This window comes from Haliotis rufescens, unplaced genomic scaffold, assembly GCF_023055435.1.
Source record: "Haliotis rufescens isolate VD_foot unplaced genomic scaffold, xgHalRufe1.0.p SCAF_20, whole genome shotgun sequence".
Taxonomy (NCBI): domain Eukaryota; kingdom Metazoa; phylum Mollusca; class Gastropoda; order Lepetellida; family Haliotidae; genus Haliotis; species Haliotis rufescens.
The window spans coordinates 3124561-3145415 of record NW_025963891.1 but is presented as its reverse complement, the minus strand read 5'-3'; the positions used below and the strand labels follow the sequence as shown (position 1 = coordinate 3145415).

At 41.5% G+C, this 20855-nt stretch overlaps 1 protein-coding gene across 4 annotated transcripts in view; it reads right to left on the bottom strand.

Annotated features, from left to right (window-relative positions):
• LOC124142708 (neuronal acetylcholine receptor subunit alpha-10-like) overlaps positions 1-20621 on the bottom strand; it is a 53955-nt gene extending 33334 nt beyond the window's left edge. For 2 of the 4 annotated variants that reach the window (XR_007222511.1, XM_046511298.2), the window contains exon 1: positions 3364-3758. The gene's annotated coding sequence lies outside the window, so the exon portion shown is untranslated. Of the gene's footprint in view, positions 1-3363; positions 3759-10408; positions 10722-20488 lie in introns of those variants that run through there. The other 2 variants (XM_046511299.2, XM_048400755.1) reach the window with 2 other exon arrangements.
• Between the last annotated feature and the right edge of the window lie 234 nt (positions 20622-20855).

Below are 20855 nucleotides of genomic sequence, written 5' to 3'. Positions count from 1 at the left end.
CCCTCAGTATCATCTTCGTATAACCTTTATATATATGGTGTGATATAGACAAATTGCCTTGAGCAAAAACTACATATAACATGTATTTATGTTTATATAAGAACAATATGCCCTCTGTTTTACACAGAGCATTATGACCTGAGAACGAACTGCACACAACGCGCATTTATATGTGCATTGGGATAGAACAATTTGCTCTGGAAAAGTGCTGCACACAACGTGCATTTATTTTGGTATTAGTACCAATCAATGTTGCCTCAGAATAAACGTGCACATTATTTATATGTATTTATTAGTAGGGATCAATTTGCCCTGGAAACGAACTGCACACAACGTGCATTTAAATATGTATTAGCGCAGATCAGAGTACACTTGGATAGAACTACAGAATAAGGTGGTGTGTTACAGATTTTATTTATTTCAGATAGTGCTTATTTATCTTAGCGGAAAGGGAGGATATAAGAGTATCGTAGCCCACGCGCATTGTAAGTTGTTTCTATTTTGCACTCATAATAGACAGTACTTTGCAAACGAAAACCTTGTCATATCCGCATGGTAATTGCATTATATGCAAATGGTAATTGCTTCACATTTAAATGGTAATTGCTCCTCGTGTATATGTTAATTACTTCACATTCAAATTAAAAACCGTTATTAATCTTTTGGCTTAGTAAACACATATTTTATACACACGTTTTCATTCTGATCGTGAGTCTGTGTCAATCATGGTCTATGAAGATACGAGATAGCTGAATTAACTGATTGAAATGTTACAGGTCAGCAGATAAGTTAACTCATACACAGCATTGCAGGGTAACAGATGGATTAACTCATACACAGCATTGCAGGTCAGCAGATGGATTAAACTCATACAGATCATTGTAGGTCAGCAGGTGGATCAACTCATACACAGCATTGCAGGTCGACAGGGGGATTAACTCATACACAGCATTGCAGGTCAGCAGATGGATTAACTCATACAGGGCATTGCAGTTCGACAGATGGATTAACTCATACATAGCATTGTAGGTCAGCAAATGAATTAACTCATACATAGCATTGCAGGTCGACAGGGGGATTAATTCATACAGAGCAGTGTAGGTCAGCAAATGAGTTAACTCATACATACCATTGCAGGTCGATAGGGGGGGTTAACTCATACAGAGCAGTGTAGATCAGCAAATGAGTTAACTCATACATAGCATTGCAGGTCGACAGATGGATTAACTCATACAGATCATTGCAGGTCGACAGGGGGATTAACGCATACAGAGGATTATTGGTAAGCAGATGGATTAAGAGATACAATGTATTACAGATTAGAGATTGATTAACTAACACACTGTGATATAGTTTAAGCAGATGGATTAACTCATACAAAGCATTACAGGTCAGGAAATGGATTAACTAACACAACGTAATATTAGTTAGCAGATGGATAACTGACACAATGCATCACAGGTTAACAGGTGGATTAACTATCACAATGTTTTACAGGTCAGTAAATGGATTAACTAACACAATGTATCACAGGTTAGCAGATGGATAACTAACACAATGTATTATAGCCTAGCAGGTGGATAACTAACACAATGCATTATAGGTTAGCAGATGGATAACTAACACAATGTATTATAGGTTAGCAGATGGATAACTAACACAATGTATTATAGGTTGGCAGATGGATAACTAACACAATGTATCACAGGTAAGCAGGTGGATAACTAACACAATGTATTATAGGTTAGCAGATGGGTAATTAACACAATGGATCACAGATTTGCAGATGGAGTACTAATGCAATCCATTACAGGTTGGAGGAATGAATAAAGGATATAATGTACATACATGTTAGCAGATGTATTACAGAAAACAGTGTTTATTCTAGTTAAAAAGATGGATAGGAAATGTGTACCGAATGTATGTTACCGGTTAGCACAAGCATTAATTGATACATTGTTATTACGAAAAGTACGTGGATTAAATGACAATTTATATAAAGGTTAGCAAATAGGTTAACTGACAATGTATTTTATAAAGGTTAGCAGATTATTTACTTATACAATGTTTATTAAGGTTAGCAGCTGGATTACCTAATACAATATTTATCAAAAGTAGATGGGTTAACTGAAATTGTATACAGAAGTCAGCAGATGGAAAAGCTGATGGAATGATCATTAAAGGTTAGCAGATAGATTAACTCATCCAATATTTGCCAAAGGCTAACAAATGGATCGACGGACAATTTTTAACACGTGTTAGCATAAGGATAAACTGATACATTGTTATTAAGAATAGTATATGGATTAACTGGCAATGACTAAGACAGGTCAGCAGATGAATGAACCAACAAGGTGTAGATTAAATAGCATTGCCTTCTACGACCTATGGAATCTGTTTCGGCAGATAGTCGAGATCATTGTTCTCTGGGGATGACTGTGATACACCGTAGCACGTTGCAAAACGTTGTGACAAAAATAAACAAATACAAAACTGTTACAGATAACGTACGTCTCTCCAGAACTAAAGTGAAGAATTACCCAGATTGGGTGTACCGTGGGATAGTTAGCTGGGGAATTTATAGCGTTCTCTTAGCTAAAATATCATTACGTTAACTGCCTAAAGTGTAAAAAGCTAAAAATCCAAACGACGGTAATATGTTATTTACAGCGAAGGAATGTGCTGGAGTGAAGGCATCCCCCCTAATCAGTATCACCCCCCACATCTCAGTCACCCCCTCATCCGTCTCCAACCCTCCCCCGGGGTTCTGATATGCCGCCCCTACCTTCACGACTTTCTCTATAGAGGACAGGATGCAGCCCGGTTAGAGGATTTCGAACAGTCTGAATATATTATACCTCAAACTTGAGACTATTGACGCGCACGCTGAGGCCTTTTACGTCAACTAGGTTTGATCGATGAGTTTGTGCCGAAACATAGGCGGCAAAATAATACCGTCCTCTTCCAGGCGACTATTTAAACCGGTAGCTATACTCCAATAAATGCCCGTCACGATGTGACTTATTCCTCCGAATAAACTCGTCCTCTCGTTCCATCGAAACATTCTTGTGTAGTCGTAGCAAGCTGAAATCTTTGCGAATACTTTCACCTGTGCGAATACATCAATATAGCTAATGACTTAGCAGCGAGAGTTAAGTTTGGTTTGGCCAATATGGAAATCGATCCGTCGCTTTTTCTGCTGTGCACAAGCGGTCTCGTGAGCCAACTTTAAGTTAGCATTAAATAATTGCCACAAAATGAAATTAGTATGTGGCTGAGGATGTGTAACGCATGCATGACTCGGTATTGTCTACGGTACCTGAAAACAGGGTCAGATACTGGAAGAATCACCTACATACGAACCTAGATATCGATGCGAAGGCAGCGGTCAACTTGAAGAACGTGGTCTTCTCCTGTCTCCACGTGGCTTCAAGGTGTATCCGAGGCTCGTGCTACTGGCTCTCCCGCGATATACCGCTTGGAAACATGTCTCTGAGTGGTGCATATACGTGCCTCCCTGGGTTGGTATTCCAGCTCGCGTTCTCTACCTGTTCATTTCTCGCCCGTTCAACATTACAGTCAGCTGGAAAGCGCTTCGCTTCTATCTTGCCCAGTGGTGCCGCACCAGACAGCAGTTTCACAAGCGAGCTTATCACAAAACTTTTTCCCTATGCACCTGTGCGCGTCATCAACTGCCAGGCACATGGAGCGATGTGGGAGGGAGAACGAACAACCCAGTACACCCAGCCCCGACGTTGGCCACTGCGCAGGCCGCATTCATTGCCCCCACTCTATCACATATTTATACCCAATCAGCCCGTGCAGCTATCTGTTTATTCAATACAGCATGCAAGTGTTACCACAACCTGCTTTTTCCTATATCGCCACCTAAGATATCCCCGTCCACATCGATTTGCAGACTGTAATCTTATATCCAGCTCAAATTACTTCTATGGTACGTGTGGGTATCAGTGAAACTTTAATCATTCAGCTATATTTGGGAGAATAACGCCGCATAATGATTTGTTAAAAAACCGTTCCTTTGTATCATTCTTTATGAAATAATCATTTATGACCAGCTACACGAATATGCCGGTAGTAGATTTTGATTTAATGACTGGTGTGATTTATGAAACCAATGCATTTGGCATGGCTGGTAATAACGTAACTTAATCGTCCTATTTTCTTTAATTAATTGCGGAGGAAACATAGCATCCCCGTAAATGATGAAGCTGGTATTCGTAATCGCATCTTCGGTGCACGACGTGTAAAGATAGCTGAAGGGTAGCAGGTGTGATGGATCCAGAACGGTTCGTTTCAGAGCACTACGACTCAAGATGAACATTGAATTTTTTATAAGACCATAAGTCCTCGCTTGAAAAGTATTGGAGACATATCGACTTAGTGGGTTGTTAAGACAATACACAGGTTGCTTGTCCTGGCTGTGTTGTTTGGCTTTGCATATCCAAAACATATTTCAAGTCATGTGTGGCGTCGACCGTGCGTAGCTTCGACCGTGTGATTTGATCGCCTCTGGTGCAGCTCTGGTTTATCTCTGGTTGAGCTCTTGATCAGCTCATCAGGTGCGTTGACCGGGAATCACATCCAAAGCTGCACTTTGGCATGCTTATTGTAAATGTGTCTGTGGATCAGGTGGTCGTTCCTCACGTGGCTGATCAATCCGCCTTCAGAGAACCGTCCACGTATGAGCGCGGGATGTACTGATCCATCACGAGGATGCAGCGTAGGACACAACACTGGCGAAGTAATTAAACTTGTTCGGTTGTTGTATTACCGTAAATATTTCATATGCAGTACTCCTGATTACCTTGTATGAGTAAGATGACTTTTCGGGTTTCCAGTACTCACTGTAAGGTTTCAGCAATAATTAACCGGGTCTCCGTAAACAGGTTCTCATTGTAGTTTCTTGCGTTTGCTGACACATGCATTCACACACATAACAACATTCAGAGAGACCATATAACACTGTATTTAACATGAAACTATTTGGCGCAAGTGTTGACTTTCTTCCATGGCATTTCGTTCCAAGCAACATTGTTGCAAGCATGCCACCTTCTCCAAGGCATACCATGCTACATTGTATTGGGAAATTCTATACATTTCAGCAATGTTATGACTGGTCGTGTAAAGCATAACCACGTCTTCCCTGGCCACTATTTTTCAAAATATTATCTGAAACTCAGTAGCACAGTGCTTGAAGGGCTCATAGTAAAGGACTGAGGGGCCCGTCATGTGATATTCTTTTGTTTTAATCTTGGGAGGGTTGGTGGGTGGGTCATCGTTCGATATTTTTGGGAGGTGGCGTTTTCCCAAGGCAAGGGAGTTAACTGACTTCAAAAGACCAGTTTTCAACCTTTCCGAACTAGGCTGGGATTTCTGGGTTCGATCCTAGCGCCACCAGTGGCTAATACGAGTTATGTCCCTTCTATATTCTCCCTTCACTGACCAGTCTGATTCTATCTTTCATATAACTTGCATTTGCTTAAACAAAATGGTGGCGCCCAGTCAAGACGTCCTCATCGATAATAGAGATCTTTATTGCAATAAAACGGGTTTTAAATCGCGAAGTGTATCAAATAACTTGAGCACGTTGATTAAAAACATGAAACGATTTAGAAAATATGTGTCGACGCCTAAATGATGGAACACATGCCTGCAATTCCTGCAATCGAACGAATTCGGCACGGAAGTTGCCATGTTGTTTATGAAGTGGATGTCTCTATCGTAACGGGATTTTGATTGGACTATACATAGGCTAGTTAGTCCAGCCAAACTATAACTCTATAATTCCCGCCTAGCTCGGCAAGGGTGAAAACTGAACTTTTAAAGTCAGTTAACTCTCTTGCCCTGGAAGATGGGCAGGTGGGGGCAGGTTTGGTTTATACATAAATATGTAACCTTAAGATGCTGGAGAACAGGAAATACTGGTCCTGAGATCCAACAAATGCATACGTCGTACACTGTACATGTTGGATGTTTTCATAAAAAATATGTCGTGGATCTCTAGATATTGCTACCAATACCAATACCAACACCAATACCAGCAACAACTACACTAACACCACCACCAACAACACAAACGCCACCAACGCTAACATCAACAATAACATCAGCACCACTAACAACAACACCAGAATACTAAATAGTCAGTCCCTATACGTGAATTTCGTATCCGCACACAATTTACTGCTTAGAGCTTTCATTTGAATTCAAAAGTTGATAGAACAGACAAACATGAATCTGTGTAGATCTTGTGCTATTCTCAATGTTGTTATGGTTATACATTGACCCTTCATTTCATTGGGAAAACTAATCATATGGAGAGTTATATACAAACACAATCGTAGACTTGGATCGGGTTAATTAATATAGACATGGTAAGTATACATCGTGTAGGGGAGCCATTGGGATTAATCACTTGGAGGCAATAAGCTGATATTGTAACAACTGACTAATTAAGCTAAGTGTCCTAACAATGTAATTAGTCTGAGTAAGGTAACTACGTTACTCCGTTACATCCCATCTGGTAAGAACCCGTCAGTAGCTAATGATATTTGCCAATAACACAGTTGAGTTTACATTTAGTAGATTGATGTCTTTTATCTCTCTTAATGGCTGGCTTTTTTACATTTTCCTGGCATAATGGAGTTTGTTCTTCATACATCGGTTGATATTGGTGTTGATGATTTTGTTTTCTTGCCAAGTGGGGATGCTTTGCTATGTGTTCAAGAGGATTGATCTCAACCAAATCCAGGCCTGTTAACAGAGCTGCAATTTAAAAGGTCAACTACGTTTAGATAGGAATAAGAACATCCGTGTCGCTTCCATGTTGTCAATCGTCCTTTTCCTGAGACTAAAATACGAAGACATCAAGTCTTCGTATTTCTGACACAGGAAAGAGACTATTGACAAAATGGAAGCGACATGTTCACAACGAGCTACAGTCATCAAACCAGGTGTTCAGGAAATGTGAGTAAACATCTAGAACACGATACCGATAGACATTCAGTCAAGGAAATAGTTCTCTCTCAAAAGTATTTTCTGGATTGGGCCATTTTCAAATGATCACCATTCAGAAGGCTAAGTCACAGACGTAGCCTTGAGCCTTAGATAGAAGGTGATCCCCAAGACTAGTGAGAGATCGGAAATGACATTGCCACACTTTAGGTACCCACGACGTCAGCGCAACGTGTGGAGTACTACATTCGCCATCCACAAACGTCTCATGACGTAAGCATTCCAAGAATATGTCGCTTAGAAGTGCAAGGGCTGATATATCTAGACAGTAAAAACTTTCGCCACAACACAGAAAATCCGTTCCAGAGGTCGAATTAGGGTATTAAACATTAAAGATGAATTACAATTAACCCACGTTCTGTGCGTGCCTTCAGTTGGCAAAGAAGGAAGCTCTCAAGCGGGCGAATCATAGACGCATACAAGTATATAGGCTGATGCTGTGTTACAGAGATCAAACCCAATGGTACCTTCGGGAATTTTATGACTGATATTGATTCTTATTTCCAAAAAATTGGTGAATAATGTACAGAAAGTTGATTCGCCTCGGAAAGTGAGCGTCACGCGTTATTGCACGAACTGCTGCATTACCATATATTTGATTCACTGTCCACGAAGGAGAGCGTTTTACATATCAGCCTTGTCTGATGTTTTAGTATTGTGCAAGTAATGAGATTCCTAACCTGTAATTATGAATTAATAAACATTTGTTTATCAAACTGTTAGGAATCCAGCCGCTGACATGGGAGGAGGTAATGTGCTAGTTTAAATACAATATCCTCCATTTAAAAAAAATCAATGCTTATTAGATCACTAGGGTCCACTTTCACAAACAGATCTTACTGCTAAGTCTGTTCTTAACGTGTGGTAAAGTCGGAACGTTGATCTCATTTCCGGATCTTAGCACTGTACCTTTTGTAAATGAGTGTTTATGTACGCGAGTTATGCCCGTATTCATTACTGCCAATCTTAGTAAATATCGGTTTTAAGTGTGTTTAAATATAAGACTATATGCTTGTTGTCTCTACAACAGATCTTAACACTAAGATTTTTTTCAAAAGTATTCTAAACTACCAGAGTTACTCTTGTAGTATTACCAGCCACATTTGTCCCATGCCTGCTCAAAGTGTTTGTTAATGTTCAAGTAAACTAGTCTTAGCGCTCAGAACGCTTTGTGCAAGTGGGCCCGGATTAGAAGCCACAAGCTTAGGCACGCCATGGCGCAATATCGACCTCTTCGGGCAGCTTGATTAGTTTGGCTAACTTTTATTAATGTAGTTGATATTCCTTGAGGTGAGAAGTGTCAGATGCTTGGTTTGGAAATCACTTTTGCCGCTGGCTAGTCACGCCCAATATGAAATATTTCTGGTAGAAACTGACCGCTGGTCTCATATCAAATATAAGAAAACATCTATCAAATAAATGAAACACCCATACCGTGCACACTGCAATTTGTGTAACCCATCAGACCAGGTGAGACGCTCTTGGAAATTGAATGCGAGCGTCCATCTAATGCCGATTTGTCACTCCGGACAACCTTGGAAAATAATGGTGTGCGTGGGTTGTGTTTATTACCGCCATGAATATTATTTCAGTTTCTGGACGACGTGTCTCCTTGATGTGACGAGAAGGCTGAAATGATGCAGGTCAGAGGCCTTAACTACTCTAGTGATATATATGAGTTGGGTGCTGACAGATCAAGAGTAATAATTAAGGCTAACCGTGGATTCGAACTCCGGATTAACGGATCCTGTCAAATCAGTTCATCTATTTCTGGAATAAACACCCACAGTCGTGACATATGTCGAAGTTAAAAGATGTGCAAAACATTGCACCAACATGGGCGGTGGGGTTGTGGTTAAAGCTTTTGCTCGTCACGCCGAAGACCCGGGTTCGATTCCCCACATGGGTACAATGTATGAAGCTCATTTCTGATGTCCCCCGCCGTGATATTGCTGGAATATTACTGAAAGCGGCGTAAAACACTACTCACTGGTACCAAAATAAGTAGCACACATGATGAAGAATTTTCATAACTTATTACATCTTACCACAGTTACTCAGTGACTGTTTTGAGAACGTTATCACCTATTCACAAGTAACTGTACTATTTGATGTACATCTAGTGAGTGTTTTGATTTGCAGCTTGTGACTATTCCAGCATGTTGTGTTCCGAAAGAGCGCGCCGTAAACATCCGTGACACGAGTAAGGGAGTTAATGTCTCACGTTTCTCTTACTTAAAGCTTGCGTGCAACCCTTGGCAAGACATGCATCGCACACAGCACCTTAACTTTGTTTGTTTTTGTAATTGTCTTAGCAGATATAAGGCCACAATTGCTGTGCATAACAGGATCTTTATATAGACAGCGACCGCCTTCGAGCACGGTACACAGCCCACGCCACGCATGGTTATATTGACGAGGCGCTTTGCGTTAGACGATCTGCAAGAAGCTGGTCAAACTGAAAGAACGCTTAACAAAGACAGGATTGTTATTGTACTTGGTTACTTAATACACAGGGACATTAAGCGTGAGTAGGACATTAATCCAAGCATTGTTGATCGTTATTCCCATAAGGTAAATCCTGTGTACTCTTTACAAATAACTGTGGTCCGACTAAACTGAACGAAATGCGTAAATTGAGAACGCGCTAAAACACGGGACTTATATTTGCACATTTCCCTGATCGAAGTTCTTTTTTGGAATCGCACTGAAGCAGCTTTGTTTGTCTTTTATTAAATTATCAGACATCATTGTATGCAGAAGTATCTTCAAACACCTTCTGAGTTTTGACACTTATCGATGAAAGTAAGCCAGTGATTATGTGACATTGGCTGACATTAGCTCCCAGGAAGGTTCTTTATCTCAAATCATTTAAACTAAAGCTGCCAGCAACGCCAGTTCCCCACGGACAAGCCTTCTTCTAGTAAATGAGAGCTATGCGCCTTTTTAACGATTGTTGTTTCAATTTAGAGTAGTGCCATTGTGTAACAATTGTTCACAGCCTACTGGGCAGATATCACTTGGCGTGTACTCAAGTATTCTTGATGACCCTTTCCACAACACAGTTGTGGTAGGATGTTAGTCTACAGCCTATTAACCACACCATCAATACGTAAGTGTATAGAAAGGATCCCTTAAATATATCAGCTATTCTCTAGAGTATCACCTTGGCTACAAAGACGGATTGATTACTGGTGTCTTTGTAATACGTAGCAACAGATATTGGAATTACGGAAGCACTGCGACTTTACAGCCAGGGAGAAAAGCTTAAACATGATCATATATCCATAAACCCACCAATAACAGTTTCAGTGGATATATACGACTAATTGAACAAACAATAGATGATATGAAGGATTAAGGTACCCACAGTTGGGACGACTGTATGTGCTAAGTCAGCAGTCTTGGATACCAGAAACCGCTGCAGTGGCGTCGATAGGCAGAATGTAGTTGATGGCCGAGCTAATCTGTTTCAAGTGGACCAGTGATAACAGGTCAAACATTGTCTCTTTGCCGATAATTATCAGAGTTCATAGTACCAAATACTAAGACGTGCAGCTGACTTTGCCCGATTTCAAGAACCGTTCCTCATGTGTAATTGTCAGGAGTCAGGTCATGATACCGCGGCCCACGGCTCTGTCCGCTTGAGGTCTCCTCACAACACATTAGGACCATCACAAGTGTTCAGTGTTGGGCTTCTATTATATTTAGTACAAACGTTCCCTCTACAGCTCCCGGTTTCCCGACACTTCCTGACACCCTGGCACGTTGATCGATACTCCACACTCTCGGGGGATGTCTTTGCCGGAGCCACAGTACACTCTCCGCTTCTACGATCTTCCATAATATAAATATAGCATTTTTTTCCTTCAGCTCAAAGCGCATAAAGAACGAACTGAAATGCAATTATCTTCCTAAACAAGAAGTAATGAAATTACAAGTATCACCTTGCCAGTACTGGAGACAATGCAGAGCTTCCAAAAAGGTCTTTCAACTATGCATATCCTACAATCAGAGAACCCATTTCCACCTGTGGTTTTTGGGTATACACAATGTATGCCAGTGACACATATATACAAGATAACCATGACATACATGTGGGGTACACACAGAGTGCACCCAATGGAATGATGGAATATATATGTGGAATATTTGTGGCATAATTTGAAATGTATGTGAATTAAATGTGGCCCAATGGGACATATACATGAAATATATGCTGCACGGTAGGACGTGTATGTGGCGTAATGGGAAAATATATTGGAAATAGGTTGTATAATGGGACACAGTAAAAAAATGCGGCATAATAAAACAAAATATGTAGTATAATGGGACTTATAGGGTTAATATGTTTGTTTGTTTGTTTGTTTGTTTGTTGTGGTTTAACGCAATATCCAGCCATATAATCGAAATAATAATAAAATCATCGAGTCTGCTGCAGGCAATCCATTGATTGACATCATGAGCATGGATCCGCGCAAATGGGATACGATGTCATGCATCAACTAAGTCAGAGAGCCTGACCAATATGACCCGGTAGTATCCCTTTACGACAATCATTCTGCACCGGATCTTCACGGGGTTGAATATATGTAGCATGTTGAACATATATGTTGCACATATGTAGTTGGTATATATATGGTGACTTAATGTAGTATAAATAGGATATCTTACAGGAATTAATGCGGCACACGCGACGTAAATGTAAACTATTGTGACATGAACTGAGTGAGTGAGTTGGGTTTAACGCCGCTTTTAACAGTATTCCAGTTATATCACGGCGTGTCAGCTTAATGTGGGAGGAAAGCCAGAAGTGATGCAGGTCTCAGACGTTTACCACTTCGGTGAAAACCACGAGCACAGGTATGGTGCTGACAAACCTAGAAACATAATCGGGGCGAAGCAGGATTCGAACCCACAATCATAGGTTTCTGGCGTACCCAAGGGACGGAACTCTGCAAATCGCGGCGCCTTAGACGACTGGGCCACCCGTGCCCCCGACATGAACTGAAATAACTGTAGCATGATATGACACATGCGCAGTATACACACATTACAATGAACCATGAATCTGCATGTTACAAACTTGTGACAAGTAGCAAATATATTATGAACATAAAGAGGTTTTCATTGTAATAGCATTACTGTGCTATCTTGAGCAAACAATATCGGCGTTTAATTTATTTCTTAAGTGAACTCTCTACACGTATGGTGAATATGTTGAAAGTTGTAAATACATTTTTTAATATAAATGAAAGAAAGACCAATTGATGTTTATAACAAAGTAAACAGTTTCTTATCTCACATCTATCCATTAGTTTTTATTAATGGAATTTGTTAACAGACTTGTCGGGAAGACAAAGGGCTTTTCTTGAAAATTTTATATAATGTAACGTTTGTCAAAAAAATGATCGGTCGATCCGTAAACCTGGTAATTAAAAACGCCCAAGGGAAAGCCAGATCATCAGTTTTATACCTTGATCTATGCATAGAAAATTAAGATCGTTGAGCTCTCTGCACAAAAGGGATGACTTCAGTTTTCTAATAGTCAATCTTCCTTTCATGTCACGAGCATACCCTATGCCTTAGCCTTTAATGCCCTTTCAGACTAATTTCAGCGTACGTCTCACCGAGCTAGTTAGAACATGTTTGTAAGGGTATGACATTTTGGGCGTACAAAATATCAAATACTTTACGGTAAACACTCTGACAGTCTACAGGCTTGACAGGTACGACGGGCCATAACAACTGGGGGAAATATTTGATCTTGTTGAAAATTGTATCTTTCTAGATGTTTCAATCGTTTCGCAACTTTGTCCAAGAGACCTTTCAAAAGTATCCTTCATCAGATGAACATGGGGACAGATCACCAAGTCTTTCCGGCACCTGTAGTGATTATCAACTCTTCGTGGAAATGCGTGTTCCCTTTATTGGTGCCTTAAGTATGCCGATGACATTTCCAAGCTAGCGCTACTCTGAAGAGTTACGTATCGCAGACAGCCCAAGGATATACCTGTCAATTTAAGTTAGAAACTTTAAGAATGTCGACATCCAGTAATTACTTCCCCGACGGAATTTCAACAGAAGTGACCTCGACCCTTAATTGCCACTACAACGGCTAGGCATGCTCATTTATTTCGCAATCACCTAGTGTCAACGATGATTTGTTTGTTGATGAATTAGTTTCCATTTCTTTGTTTTTATTCTTTACGTGTGTTGGAAATCCGAATATGCGTATCCTAAAACAGTGATGTGTTAATTTAGTGCTGCTACATAGAGTGTGATGTATCGGGATACAAAAGTTTCCTTTTTTACAGTGGAGAACCGGAATTATGGGACTTAAGACGGACTATAATATGTATTGATGTTAGAAGTAACAGCTTTAACGAGAACTTTGCGTGTAACAACAAGCATCAAGGCGGAGGCCAAATGAGGTCGATGTACATAATCCTGTTACACGTACACCACGAGGCTCTATTTGAGATATTAACAGATGACACATGCTATATACATTTCCAGTATAACAGGCAGAGAGAGGTATGGTCTGCTCCTCCTCTGCTAAGCCTCAATCCCTGTCTTGGTTATGCTTCAACAGTCGCAAACGGTCATCTCTCTGTGCTTATAAGCATAAGGTGGTATTTAGGTGGTGCGGCAATGAATCCTCAACCGAGTCCAAAGAATCCAAAGACAAAATAATTCACACTTGCTACATTTCGATTTTGAAACCATATTACAAACATCTCCAAACTTGGTGCATGTGAGTGACTGGCTTTAATGCCAATTAAAACAGTAGTTCTGTAATGTGACGCTTATAAAATTAACTTGTTATGGGATGAAAACTCCAAATGATACAGCTCTTAAACGTGATTCACGTGAAATCCACAAGCATCAGACTCGAGGCAAGGAGCACACACACACACACACACACACAAACACACCACTGCCACCACCATCCCCGAACTAGGAACAGAAACGTATTCATCCATATTTATATCCCTTAACTACCAGATTAGTGATAAATATTATAACTAGACGATGCCGTCTACCCCTATCTAGTTTTTTTGTGGCGGGGGATATTATGGTGTAAATAATCTGTGCAGTATCCATCAAACTGTGTGTTGAGCTAATAAGAAGGTCATCATTCTTCTCGTTTGAGTCTAAATTATTCTCCGGTTTGGGCGTTTCTTCACTGTCTACACGCCAGCAATCAGTTCTGTATGCACCCCTTGAGTTTACGTTATCTTTTTCATCTGTTTTGATGTTCGTTTTGTTTATTTTTAGGAAGAGAAAGAGGATCCTCAACTCTTTTTTCTTCCCCACGCTATAGTTCTAACATGTTCAGCAGGAGCGCAGTGTTTCTTACGACAGGGGTTTAATTTAGGTACTACCATGGCTTTCCTAAACCATTCTGGATGGTTCGCTTACCGGTAGAACTACCGTGTAGTTGCCACGAAACCTTAACTTCCGGTAGATGGTACATGCGCATCCGCTCCTCTGACTTCTGACAGCGTCAGTGTGTGTATCAACTAGTCGGGACTACAACATACTACGAACGTGCCTCTTTCATTTTGTCTTGGCATGTTTTCCACGTAAATGAGCTACACATATGAACGCGTTATTGGCGTTTTGAATGAAATAACTCATGTCGACCATGGTCACGAGAAGAATAAACGCGAACACAAAATAGGCCCAAGTTATAAACATATCAATCACTTGGAAACTTGCTTTTGGCTAACTCACAGATTGTTTATATGGCGGCAGGTACTCCTGTTCCTGGAGTGCTGTAGAATTTACATTCCCACGGGGCTGTCTAAAATGTTTATGGGTAATGTAAACAAAAGTATATATATTTAGTTATATTTGAATGTTTAGTGAGATGATAATTGAAGGTCTTTAAACACCCATTTCCCTTTAGTTAGTTGTTTGTTGAATACTACACTACAGTACATGATCAGTTGTAAGGAACCTTGGGGAAGTTATATACATATGGGAGGTCAGCCGCCACTATACTCTGTTCGTAACCTTACTCATTTACGCTTACGCAACTCATTTCGACTTTGCATTGTACCAACAGGTAATTTCAAGAAGGACTATTTTTTACCTGGTAAGTCGCTTAATGTTCTGTAACAATAATTTGATACTTTCCAAGCAATTATATCAATTTGTTTGCAGGTCAGCCTTGATGTGGTTTTACGGAAATGTGACATAAACGTAAGAAACATTATGTTCTAGGCGCGACGAATCATTGGCACATAATGCTTCAGACAAAATGCTCTACTCAGGTACGGTGTTCCCCAGAGCCTCTCATGCCAACATACTTTGTTGCTGTATGATGAACCACTGACACACTGTGTTCGTGTAGGTTGAACCACTGACACACTATGATCCTGTAGGATGAACCACCCAACAAATGTGTTTCTGTAGGATGAACCACTGACACACTGTGTTCGTGTAGGTTGAACCACTGACACACTGTGTTTCTGTAGGATGAACCACCCAACAAATGTGTTTCTGTAGGATGAACCACTGACACACTGTGTTTCTGTAGGATGAACCACTGACACACTGTGTTTCTGTAGGATGAACCACCCATCAAATGTGTTTCTGTAGGATGAACCACTGACACACTGTGTTTCTGTAGGATGAACCACTGACACACTGTGTTCCTGTAGGATGAACCACTGACACACTGTGTTTCTGTAGGATGAACCACTGACACACTATGTTCCTGTAGGATGAACCACCCAACAAATGTGTTTCTGTAGGATGAACCACTGACACACTATGTTTCTGTAGGATGAACCACTGACACACTGTGTTCCTGTAGGATGAACCACCCAACAAATGTGTTTCTGTAGGATGAACCACTGACACACTGACACATTGTGTTCCTGTAGGGAGAACCACTGACACATTGTGTTCCTGTAGGATGAACCACCCAACAATGTGTTCCTGTAGGATGAGTCACTGATACAATGTTCCTGTAGGATGAACCAAGGACACAATGTGTTCCTGTAGGATGAACCACTGACACAATGTGTTCCTGTAGGATGAACCACTGACACAATGTTTCTGTAGGATGAACCACTGACACACTGTGTTCCTGTATTATGAACCACTGACACAATGTGTTCCTGTAGGATGAACCACTGACACAATGTTTCTGTAGGATGAACCACTGACACACTGTGTTCCTGTATTATGAACCACTGACACAATGTGTTCCTGTAGGATGAACCACTGACACAATGTGTTCCTGTAGGATGAACCACTGACACGATGTGTTCCTGTAGGATGAGTCACTGACACAATGTGTTCCTGTAGGATGAGCCACTGACAGTGTTCCTGTAGGATGAACCACTGACACAATGTGTTCATGTAGGAAGAACCACTGACACACTGTTCCTCACATAAAGGTATAAGGGGTGGCTGAAACGTTCTGATCCTAACCATGATAGACTGCGTTGATGGAGTTGGTTGGTGTTTTTCAACATAATCCCCTCCGTGGTCCACACACTCCTGCTAACGAGTGTCTGGGTCCCACTGGTGTAGAAGGCTTCCTCCTGCTCGTTTTAATAGACTTACGTAGAAGATGCTTGCCAGGCAGTTCTTTCCTCCAGTTTGAGAAGAGGTTGAAATCTGAAGGGTGACAAATCTGGTTAATACGAAGCCACACTCATGCATTCCAGCCATGACAAAAGTTTTTTGCCCACGTGCATTGCCCAAACTTTAGAGAGTTTTCGACGACGTTTATCCTGTGATATTCACATGCAGTTGCTTGGGCAGATTAATATAATATTAGCCATTAATGGTCTAACCTTGTGGAGGTAGTCGACCAGTACGAGTTTTTCAGAATCCCAGAAAACCGACCACATAATGGAACAAACTCTGCCTCTGACATTAGATGTTCTCACTGCTGTGACTGTTGTTAAGACTCTGGCTGATAGGAGTGAAACTAAGCCCCTTCAATGAATACAAATCGCTCAACAAAATCAGGAATTCTTTTCAAAACGGGAATTTTCACGAAGTGTGATGAAACTGGCAACGTATGAAACCTTAGAGCCTAGCGTGCTGAAACCTTTGGCATGCCCAGTTCATTCCTCAGAATGATGCCTACTGTGTCATGTTACGTGTTGTGAGTCGTCGAACATCCATAATCATGTCATGAGTGCCACCACCATTTCCTTGCTGGTGGAAGTTGAAGGTCTTCTTGATCTTAGATCATCTTCGATCGCGAAGCTCTTTCTTCCAATCTTGAATTTTACTGCCCACCTCTTCACTATGGCCAAGGAAGGACCATCGTTCCCTAAAGATGACACTATGTCCACATGCATGGCTCTTTGACATACCCGATGACAGCGCTGCAGCCAATTTTATCCTCAACAGAATATATACCAAGTCAATTTGATACCTGAATACACATGCTCCCTAGTTGTATAGTTGGTTCAAATGCAACATGGAGCATGGTCAGCGTTGTACTAACTGTAATGAACGCAATCTGTTGAGGGTGCACTATACATCCTTCGTAGTAAGGCGTACAACGTTTCATCAACGCAACCCAGGTTATCATGGTTACATAATGTGTTCCTAGAGTTCATGAATCTGTCCTCAGTTTTATTATTAAAACAACTAACTCACGTGGTGTTTTTTAAAGGTGGCTACACTGACCTGTGTCCTTATAGAGGTGCTTGCAAAGTATGGATGGATTTAACGTTGTCAAAGTGTTCTCCACGTCAGACCCTTAGCGATTGGTAGCGTACATTAGACAAAATAAATGTTTAAAAATTATAAATGGTATGTCGAAGTTCTGTCGTACAAAATGAAAGTATTAATGAGTGAGTGAGTATGGTTTTACGCCGCTTTTAGCACGGCGGGGGACACCAGAAATGGGCTTCACACATTGTACCCATGTCGGGAATCGAACCCGGGTCTTCGGAGTGACGGGCAAACGCTTTAACCACTAGGCTACCCGACCGCCCCAAGTACAATCATAAACATGGACAACATCCTATGTATATCATAGTATACATAGCAGTAGCATACGTAAATCATTACTGACACAACTCAATGTTAAAAATCTATATACACCAATGAGTCATATAGCATTTCATTGTCTACCTGTTCTGTTCACTGTTTATCGACATGATATTTTATATTAACAGTAAGCGAAGTTGTTCATATTGTAGCAATTACACGGTGGGAGCCAATAGCAATGGGCTTCATACATGTAGGGAATCGAACCTGGGCCTTTGGCGCGGGGAGCGGATAATTTAAGCAATAAGCTACAACACCACGCCTTTCATTATTAATAAGACATTTCAACATTACTGTTGACGTCCTTCAGACGTGTTGCAGCGGATATTCAAAAAGGCCACAGGGCACCCTTAATTATTGATTTCTTCTACTAATAGGGCTGACGCAGATGATTTATTGTGTAGTCCTTCTTTAATATTGTATTCGCAGATCATTCGAGATTTAAAGCTCAACAGTCAACGAGAATAGTACATGGGACGTAACTCTATCCGGAAGGCGAATGGAAGACACCAGTTCTCACTCCCACTAACTGTCACAAACACAAGCCTTTGATATCCACGTGCAGCGTGTATGTTTTTCCACTACCGCTATGGCATCCTATATGGTTAATTACCCTTGAGATCCATTCAGTCCACTGAGAGAGCCAAAGACCAGGAGTAAATTCAAATGAGAAATATACATCCCTGTGTGAAGGCCTACTGAGGGACATGTCCCCCTAGGCGAAGGTCGGCTTAGAGACATATCTCCATTGAAGAGGTCGATTGAGAGACATACTTCCCTATGGGAAGGTTGACTGAGAGACATACTTCCCTAGGGGAAGGTTGACTGAGAGACATACTTCCCTAGGGGAAGGTTGACTGAGAGACATACTTCCCTAGGGGAAGGTTGACTGAGAGACATACTTCCCTAGGGGAAGGTTGACAGAGAGACATACTTCCCTAGGGGAAGGTTGACAGAGAGACATACTTCCCTAGGTGAAGGTTGACTGAGAGACATACTTCCCTAGGGGAAGGTTGACAGAGAGACATACTTCCCAAGGGGAAGGTTGACAGAGAGACATGCTTCCCTAGGGGATGGTTGACAGAGAGACATACTTCCCTAGGGGAAGGTTGACAGAGAGACATACTTCCCTAGGGGAAGGTTGACAGAGAGACATACTTCCCTAGGTGAAGGTTGACAGAGAGACATATCTCCCTTGGAGGAGGTCGATTGAGAGACATACTTCCCTAGGTGAAGGTTGACAGAGAGACATACTTCCCTAGGGGAAGGTTGACTGAGAGACATTTTTCCCTAGGGGAAGGTTGACAGAGAGACATACTTCCCTAGGTGAAGGTCGACTGTGAGACATACCTCTCTAGGTGGCGGTCGACTTCCCTAGGGGAAGGTTGACAGAAAGACATTCTTCCCTAGGGGAAGGTTGACAGAGAGACATACTTCCCTAGGGGAAGGTTGACTGAGAGACATTCTTCCCTAGGTGAAGGTTGACTGAGAGACATACTTCCCTAGGGGAAGGTTGACTGAGAGACATACTTCCCTAGATGAAGGTTGACAGAAAGACATACTTCCCTAGGTGAAGGTCGACTGAGAGACATACCTCTCTAGGCGAAGGTCGACTTAGAGACATATCTCCCTTGGGGGAGGTCGATTGAGAGAAATACTTCCCTAGGGGAAGGTTGACTGAGAGACATACTTCCCTTTGGGAAGGTTGACAGAGAGACATACTTCCCTAGGTGAAGGTTGACAGAGAGACATACTTCCCTAAGTGAAGGTCGACTGATAGACATACCTCTCTAGGTGGCGGTCGAATGAGAGACATACTTCTTGAAGAAAGGTCGACTGAGAGACATACCTCTCTAGGTGGCGGTCGAATGAGAGACATACTTCTTGAAGAAAGGTCGACTGAGAGACATACCTCTCTAGGTGGCGGTCGAGTGAGAGACATACTTCTTGAAGAAAGGTCGACTGAGAGACATACCTCTCTAGGTGGCGGTCGACTTCCCTAGGTGAAGGTCGACTGAGAGACATACCTCTCTAGGTGGCGGTCGAATGAGAGACATACTTCTTGAAGAAAGGTCGACTGAAAGACATACTTCTTGAAGAAAGATCGAGGCATACCTCCTTGTGTCACAGAGTAAGGTTGAGAGTGGAGCAGTCAGTCCTTGGTGGAGGTCATAGAAGACCCATTTGCTTCATATTTGACGTCAACTAAGATACAGACATCCCTTTGGTAGATGAGTTGAGATACAAGCTAGTCAAGAAGTAAACATGAAAGACATAGAACATAGTTAGGTTATTCAAAACCTTCGTCTTGTAGTACCTACACTGTAAGTGTGATGAACTCAGTGATATATTATCATGTTACCACTGTTGCTTGACACTGCCGTAGAGGAATCGGAACTACCAATGAATATCTTACCTATGACGTTTTCTCCAGCTTCCAACAAACTTCACAAATCTGTCAATAAGTCGTTTGTTAAAACTTCCTTCTCCACCGCTAGTCTTGGACGGGCTTCTTCTAGCGATACACAGTGTGTCTAGTAACTGCCTGACGTCGGCCGGGACTGTCTCGTGTTGAAGAATGTTGCACAGCTAACCGTCTCTTTGTCATCGTCTCTTTCATGACACACTAAGGCAGACAACAGACACCTTGCAAGATACATACACCGCGCTGAGGCTCCAGGGGTCTCGTCAACCTACGACCGTGAATACATTGTTCTGATTCCTAGACACTTAATATAATAAGCACAAGGCAGACTCAGGATACACAATTACTCACGATTTAA